This window comes from Bufo gargarizans, chromosome 9 (assembly GCF_014858855.1).
Source record: "Bufo gargarizans isolate SCDJY-AF-19 chromosome 9, ASM1485885v1, whole genome shotgun sequence".
In the NCBI taxonomy this organism is placed as follows: domain Eukaryota; kingdom Metazoa; phylum Chordata; class Amphibia; order Anura; family Bufonidae; genus Bufo; species Bufo gargarizans.
In genome coordinates, this window is record NC_058088.1 from 112788619 (window position 1) to 112796600 (window position 7982).

Consider the following 7982-nt stretch of genomic DNA (forward strand, 5'->3'; position numbering starts at 1 on the left):
AATGACCCTATCAGCACCTTGAATCTAATATACCCTTTTAGGGATAGATTTAAAGTAGGCCTGATACAGCAGAAACCACTAATTTAGAGAATTGCTAAATTGGGAATTGTATTTCAACCCAGAACAAAAACTGTGCTTTGACGGACACAAAATAACTTGACCAGCTACAGCAATTACCACAGATTTAGCTGACTATAAATTTGAGGCCTATTATTTAGGCGCTGGGTGACAGGTATACATTTACGGACAGAATTAGACTGGGATATGCACAGTAGCGTGTGTGTGAAGTTATTGAGAATGACCCTATTGGCACCTTGAATCTAATATACCCTTTTAGGGATAGATTTAAAGTAGATCTGATACAGCAGAAACCACTAATTTAGAGAATTGCTAAATTGGGAATTGTATTTCAACCCAGAACAAAAACTGTGCTTTGGCGGACACTAAATAACTTGCCCAGCCACAGCAATAACCACAGATTTAGCTGACTATAAATTTGAGGCCTATTATTTAGGCGCTGGGTGACAGGTATACGTTTACAGACAGAATTAGACTGGGATATGGCCAAAAAATAACCACACTATTGATGGTTAAATGCACTTGGTGTGACAGCTTGACCCTGATGTAGGATATAGCCAAATAACAACCACACTATTGAGGGTTAAATGCACTTGGTGACAGGCTCAGCTTGCCCCTGATGTAGTATATGGCCAAAAAATAACCACACTATTGATGGTTAAATGCACTTGGTGTGACAGCTTGACCGATGTAGGATATAGCCAAAAAACAACCACACTATTGAGGGTTAAATGCACTTGGTGACAGCTTGCCCCTGATGTAGTATATGGCCAAAAAATAACCACACTATTTATGGTTAAATGCACTTGGTGTGACAGCTTGACCCTGATGTAGGATATAGCCAAAAAATAACCACACTATTGAGGGTTAAATGTACTTGGTGGCAGCTTGTGCTGGCGCACCACAAAATGGCCGCCGATCACCCCAGAAAAAAGTGAATGAAAAACACTCTGGGCAGCCTAAAAACTATTGAATAGCAGCAGTTCAATGATCCACAGCTGCAGATCGATCACTGAATGAAGTCTTTTGGAGGAGTTAATCACTGCCTAATCTCGCCCTAACGTCGCAGCTGCAACCTCTCCCTACACTGATCAGAGCAGAGTGACGGGCGGCGCTACGTGACTCCAGCTTAAATAGAGGCTGGGTCACATGCTGCACTGGCCAATCACAGCCATGCCAATAGTAGGCATGGCTGTGACGGCCTCTTGGGGCAAGTAGTATGACGCTTGTTGATTGGCTGCTTTGCAGCCTTTCAAAAAGCGCCAAGAAAGCGACGAACACCGAACCCGAACCCAGACTTTTACGAAAATGTTCGGGTCCATGTCACGGACACCCCAAAATTCGGTACGAACCCGAACTATACAGTTCGGGTTCGCTCATCCCTAGTCAGTACGATTACCGCGATAATAAATACATATAGGGGGAGATTTATCAAGACTGGTGTAAAGGAAAACTGGCTTAGTTGCCCATAGCAACCAATCACATTCAACCTTTCAAATTAAAGGTGGAATCGAATTGGTTGTTATGGGAAACTAAGCCACTTTTCATTTACACCAGTTTGATAAATCTCCTCCAACAGTTACAATAAAGACCTTTTTTAAAAAAAATATTATATACATCTTTTTTTTTTTTTTTTTTTTTTTTGCATTGTCACATCCTAAGACCCATAACTTTATTTATTTTTTGTTCCACAGAGCTGTGTGAGGGCTTGATTTTTGCAGGACAATTTGTATTTTTTTAATTTTGTGGCAAATAAGGAAAAAAATGCAATTCCGGCATGACATTTGTGGAAGGGATTTTATTTTTGCAATATAAAAGGTGTATTTTTTTATTTAGAGAGCCTCTGCTCTCTGTACAAAGGTGTTAGCTCCTCCTCACAGCTATACCCCCCCTGCATACACTGAGCTAATCAGTTTTGGCTTAGTGTCTGTAGGGGGCAGACCATTTTCATTTGTTATTTTAGTTCGCTATTTTAGTTTTTTCCACTTTAGGCATGGGAAACAGAGACGCCTCACCTCTCTGTTTACCTGGGAGGAATGCTGGTGTCGGTTCCCCTAACCGCCTGACCTCCTCAAGAAGACAAAGTGGACCAGGGCAGCCCATCTCCCCTGCATCCCACCAGCCATGGGGTCACCTGCATTTCTGCAGCCCCCCCCCCCTCCACTCCAGCCCCCATACCACCTCGCTAGGTGACACTGCTGGTACCCGGGGGGGGGGGGGGAGGTGAAGAGAAGAGGATAAAGATGGGGTGAGTATGGTGTTCATTGGGTGAGAATAACCCGCTCCATCCACTCCACCATTCCTCCCCTAAACAGTGCCATGATGGCACTGTTAAGGGGAGGGGGGATCTGTGGATGGCACTGTTTAGGGGGGATCTGTGGATGGCACTGTTTAGGGGGGATCTGTGGATGGCACTGTTTAGGGGGGAGATCTGTGGATGGCACTGTTTAGGGGAGGGGGGATCTGTGGATGGCACTGTTTAGGGGAGGAGGGATCTGTGGATGGCACTGTTTAGGGGGAGATCTGTGGATGGCACTGTTTAGGGGGGAGATCTGTGGATGGCACTGTTTAGGGGAGGGGGGATCTGTGGATGGCACTGTTTAGGGGAGGAGGGATCTGTGGATGGCACTGTTTAGGGGGAGATCTGTGGATGGCACTGTAGGGGGATCTGTGGATGGCACTGTTTAGGGGGAGATCTGTGGATGGCACTGTTTAGGGGGGAGATCTGTGGATGGCACTGTTTAGGGGAGGGGGGATTTGTGGATGGCACTGTTTAGGGGAGGAGGGATCTGTTGATGGCACTGTTTAGGGGGAGATCTGTGGATGGCACTGTAGGGGGATCTGTGGATGGCACTGTTTAGGGGGAGATCTGTGGATGGCACTGTTTAGGGGGGAGATCTGTGGATGGCACTGTTTAGGGGAGGGGGGATCTGTGGATGGCACTGTTTAGGGGAGGAGGGATCTGTGGATGGCACTGTTTAGGGGGAGATCTGTGGATGGCACTGTTTAGGGGGGAGATCTGTGGATGGCACTGTTTAGGGGAGGGGGGATCTGTAAATGGCACTGTTTAGGGGAGGAGGGATCTGTGGATGGCACTGTTTAGGGGGAGATCTGTGGATGGCACTGTAGGGGGATCTGTGGATGGCACTGCCATCTACAGATCCCCCTACAGTGCCATCCACAGATCACCCTCCCCGACGCTCACAGCAGTATATTTATAAACTAATCAGTAAATACTTTAATTTTATTCATTGCTCATTGCTGAGCTCTTTACTTGGATTATTTGGATATCTTACTTTGTCTTAGCTCCGGTAACAGCAGGCAGTGCAGGCGGCGCTCACTCACTGACGTCACACGCCTGCGCTGCCTAGTGGGAGGAGCAGGCGCGTGACGTCGGTCAGTGAGTGAGCGCCGCCCCCCGCACTGCCTGCTATTACCGGAGCTAAGACAAAGTAAGATATCCAAATAATCCAAGTAAAGAGCTCAGCAATGAGCAATGATTAAAGTTAAAGTAGTTACTGATTCGTTTATAAATATACTGCTGTGAGCGGCGTGGCCCTGTATATTCTAACCCCCAGGCAAGCGTCCCCGTCACCATGGGAACGCCTGGGGGTTAGAATATACCATCGGATTTTTGTTTTTACGATCTCACTGAGCTCGTAAAACTCAGATCCAATGGTATATTCTAATCCGCAGGCAAGCGTCCCCGTCACCATGGGAACGCTTGGGGGTTAGAATATACCATCGGATCTTCTGAGTTACTCAGCCTTAAAGGAAGCAAAACAAGCACCGGCTCTGCTTGGCCCCGGGCCAGCTCGGGGCCCCAACCAGCTCAGGGCCCCAAGCAATTGCTTGTTTTACCTGTCGGTTAGCGACAGGCCTGGATGGATGCAGTATATAACAGTGGATCCGGAGTGCTGGACTGGGAACAGGAGGGAGACCAGCAGGTCCCAGAGTGGGCTTAAAGGCAGAAGCGTGGTCAAGAGAAGGTGGCAGTCGGTACACAGGATAGTAGTTCAGGCAGTTGGGAGGAGGCAGAGCTTGACTATGGCTGAGAGCACAATAATCAGGCAAGGAGGAAGTGATGTTGTTGGCTTTAATAGGGAGTGCATGGCTGAGGCTAGTTGAGCTGATTGCATTGGGAACTAGGGTCTGAGGTAGAACACCAAGGTCTACAGAAATTGAGCTGTCCAGAATGATAAGTAGCTCAGTCAGCAGAACTCCCACCTGGACCGCTGGAGGTTCCCGGTTCAAGTCCTGACAGGCGGAGTAATTACACTACCACTCGATACTGTACACCCTTTCACATTACCCTCCATTCACAAGGGGAGTAATTGCACTACCACTGCATGCACTACATCCAGTCGCATTAACACTTTCCACAGGTGAAATAATATCACTACCATTGGACAGTGTAGATCCTGTTGCAGAGTAATTACACTACCACTGGATACCGTATATTCCTCCTCCCTTAGGTGAAGTAATTACACCACCATGGCATACTTTGACTACTTTGCCACAGTGGAATAGTGCTCCTAACACCGCATGCAGTACCTCCTATCATATTCCTCCCCTTCCATAGGTGGAGTGATGACACTACTACTGGATACAGTATATCCTCTCCCATTACCTTCTTCCCCAGATAGAGTAATCACAGTGACAGGTAGACTGATGACACCAACACTGGATACAGTGACTGCTACTCCACAGTGGAGTATTGGTCCTAGCTCCGGCTCCTGTACGTCCAGTGATATTCCTCCCCTTCTAAGGTGGAGTATTTGCAAGAGACAGTACCTACTATTGCCTTATCCTCCTCAATAGGAGGAATACGAGCTCTATTACCGGATACTGAGCTACTTCCATATAATCCCCGTTATCAGATAGATTTTTTGGGTGTTGGTGTTGAGCGCCTGCCTTCCTAGGGTGTCTCCCTACAACACCACTTTTCTTGTGCTTTTAGAAAAAATGCCAGCATTTGAGGTGGAGTGATTGATAGTTCTTATTCAAGAACTCCCATGCCTATGGGACACCCGCAGAGAAGTGTACCATGCGAAGAAGGATCGCTGCTAGGAAGAAATTGCGGCAGATTTGATCCCATCTGCCCGGGAATCGGCAAACATCGCCAAAAGAGAAAAAAATCTGTGAGTATTGAATGTTAAGATATAAAATGTGTAAATTTGATGTATAGATTCAGACATAAGGTCTGTGAGTGGGCCTTATGTCCCTTAATAGCATAGATAGTGTACATTTGAGTGACCATGAAATTGGGCTGCTCATTTGGACATTTTCTATGCTGTTTCAGGACATATGGCCACTCACTTTGTGCACCCATTTTGTGCACGAGGCCTAGTGTTTCTTACATTGCATGCATTAATTTTTCCGTATCTGCAATGCATTATTCAACTTGTTGCATAGCATTGCATTAAATATTCTTATGTTAAAACTTTATGAAATCCTTTATATTGCTGAATTTGACAATTATATAGGCCTCTTTCATAGTTAATAGACAGAAGGATGATTTTGGGTACAGAGTCACAGGCTTAGAACCCTTTAAATCTCATGCACATGACCGTGTGCCCCCATGGACGTATTGCGGCCTGCTTATGTCGGGTCCACAATACATGGGCCGTGTGCATGCCGCATGACAAATCACGAACCAATTCACTTGAATGGGTCAGTGATCTGGGAGATACAGTGCGGAAGGACGGACCGGAACCCCATGGAAGCACTGCAGAGTGCTTCTGTGGTGTTTCTGCCTGTGCCTCTGCACCACAAAAAAGTACTGCATGCACTACTTTATTGAGGTGCGGACCGGCGGATGCGGATCACGGACCTTATTCAAGTGAATGGGTCAGCGATCTGCACGCAATTTGTGGTCCACAGCATGGGCATGGAGCCCTTATGTACTTGCACATGAGCACTTATATTTATTTATTGAAATCTTACGGCGCATGGATACATTATAGCTGAACGGTTTTGGATTCATTTTAGAAGATTGTTAATAAAAATTTGATGTAAAAAATGTTTGTTCTCTTTTTTTAACAGTAAAGGATTTAAAGAAAAGGTGGTACTCCTGCCGGGATCAATTCAGGAGGGAGCTAAACCAAAAATTGCATAGTGGGGATGGATTATTAAAAAAGAAACCTTACCTCTACACAACTTGTACAAATCACATGATCATTACAGGTGAGACTCAAAAGGGACAGAACATGGAGACGGGGCCACAAAAGGGCTCTACAATGTGGAGAATCACAATGGGGGATAATGTGACCATATACAGCAGGTAACAGACAATTGACAGAAGCTGTGACTATTGGAGTAGTTGCGGGTGCAATTGCTGTTCCCTAGTGTTGAACAACTACCTGACTCTTATTCACAGCGTCCAAACCATGGATGCTGTAGGGCATACTAGGACGGTGCAATACTACTCATAAAGATGGCATATAAAAATAACTGCAAACCACTAGTCCCACCCTAATCCAGATACCATGTTACCTACCCATGTTGCTGCTGAAAAGTGGTGACACGGTTCCCCCACTGCTTCAACCTCGACACGTGTTTCGCCACGTAGGCTTCGTCAGGAGGTAAATCCTTGCTCTTTTTTTGTACAAGTTGTAGTAGGTTGGGGAGTGAGGTTCGGTTTTTGGGTTATTGTAGGCTCTAACCTTACCTCTACACAAAACAGCTACAATTCCTTAAACCTGTGATGGAAGTAAGGGGGTAAGTATATTTTTCATACATTTTTTTTTTTTATATAAAGTGAAAATTTGAAAAAATTATTATAAATTCTTTATTCTACAGCACTCTGGACAATCTTTCGTCTGAACCCAACAAATGAAATCCAGAGGGCAGAGGTGAAGTGTCAACTGAACAATCTTTAAATGTGGAAGAGCCGACGGAACCCGAGAAAATGCCACCACCTAATGAGGCCATTACAGAAACTAATCTGGTTTCGGAAGAGCGTGCTTGCCTTTCAGCAGGTAGACGATGACACAGACCAGTGGCCAATTCCGAAGTAGATGTTCGAGGCCTGATTGATGCTCGGGTTCTGAATATCTAAATCGGAATCGGTCTGATACATATGAGGAAAGGGTTTTAAAAAGTCTAGGGCCCTATTTAGCTAGCGTGTCTACTGAACGGCAATCACGATGCGTTTCTGCTTTGGCCTTATTACTAAACCTATATGAGCATCCAGAAGAACCCATTGAGGTAATTCACACAATTGCGGCTGTTCGGGATAGACATATAAATGTAGCAACTCCCAGTTCACAGGTCCCTCGACCAGACCCACCAATTATTCAAACCCCTGGCCCTTTTACAAGGGAATTGTATGATCTTTACAAAAAAAAATGTAAAATATAAAATTTTATTCAACCATTAAAATATTATCTTGTAATATATTTATTTTTAAGTTTGCTATGCTTTCAAACTGGAGACAGAAGAGTCCATCTGGCTCTTCTGGCAGGGGATCAGACTTCTGGATCCATTCGGAAGCTAGCCCACCATGACGTAAGATTTCCTCTCTTGCCCCATTAACTTCGGCCAATTACCATTGGTGAATGGGGCTGGAATCGAAATCTAGTAGCACAGTAGTATAGCTTCTGCACAGATTCAGCTGTCTGTTCTCTCACCAGAACATCCTGCTGCCAGTATGAAAGTAGCCCCAAAAAAGATGTAGTATTGCATTTTATATTGATGAACTATTATCTATGTAGGTCACCAATATCATTTTTTTTTTTACATTAATTAAAATTATTGTAGTCTGAGGACCATTTGTGTTCCCCAATGCACGGGCAACGCCCATGCGACGGCTGGAACGGATCATCATGTGCTGTTAACTTAAAGAGGACCTTTCATGGGTCCCAAAAATCTGGAAGTGTAGAGCGGCACCCAGGGATCTAAGT

General features: G+C 45.3%; 1 long non-coding RNA gene across 1 annotated transcript; it reads left to right on the forward strand.

Annotated features, from left to right (window-relative positions):
• Positions 1-5057: 5057 nt before the first annotated feature.
• On the forward strand, positions 5058-7371 carry LOC122919694. The gene is made up of 3 exons (XR_006386826.1): positions 5058-5219; positions 6124-6264; positions 6880-7371. It is a non-coding gene; the product is annotated as an uncharacterized LOC122919694 (long non-coding RNA).
• Positions 7372-7982: the final 611 nt, after the last annotated feature.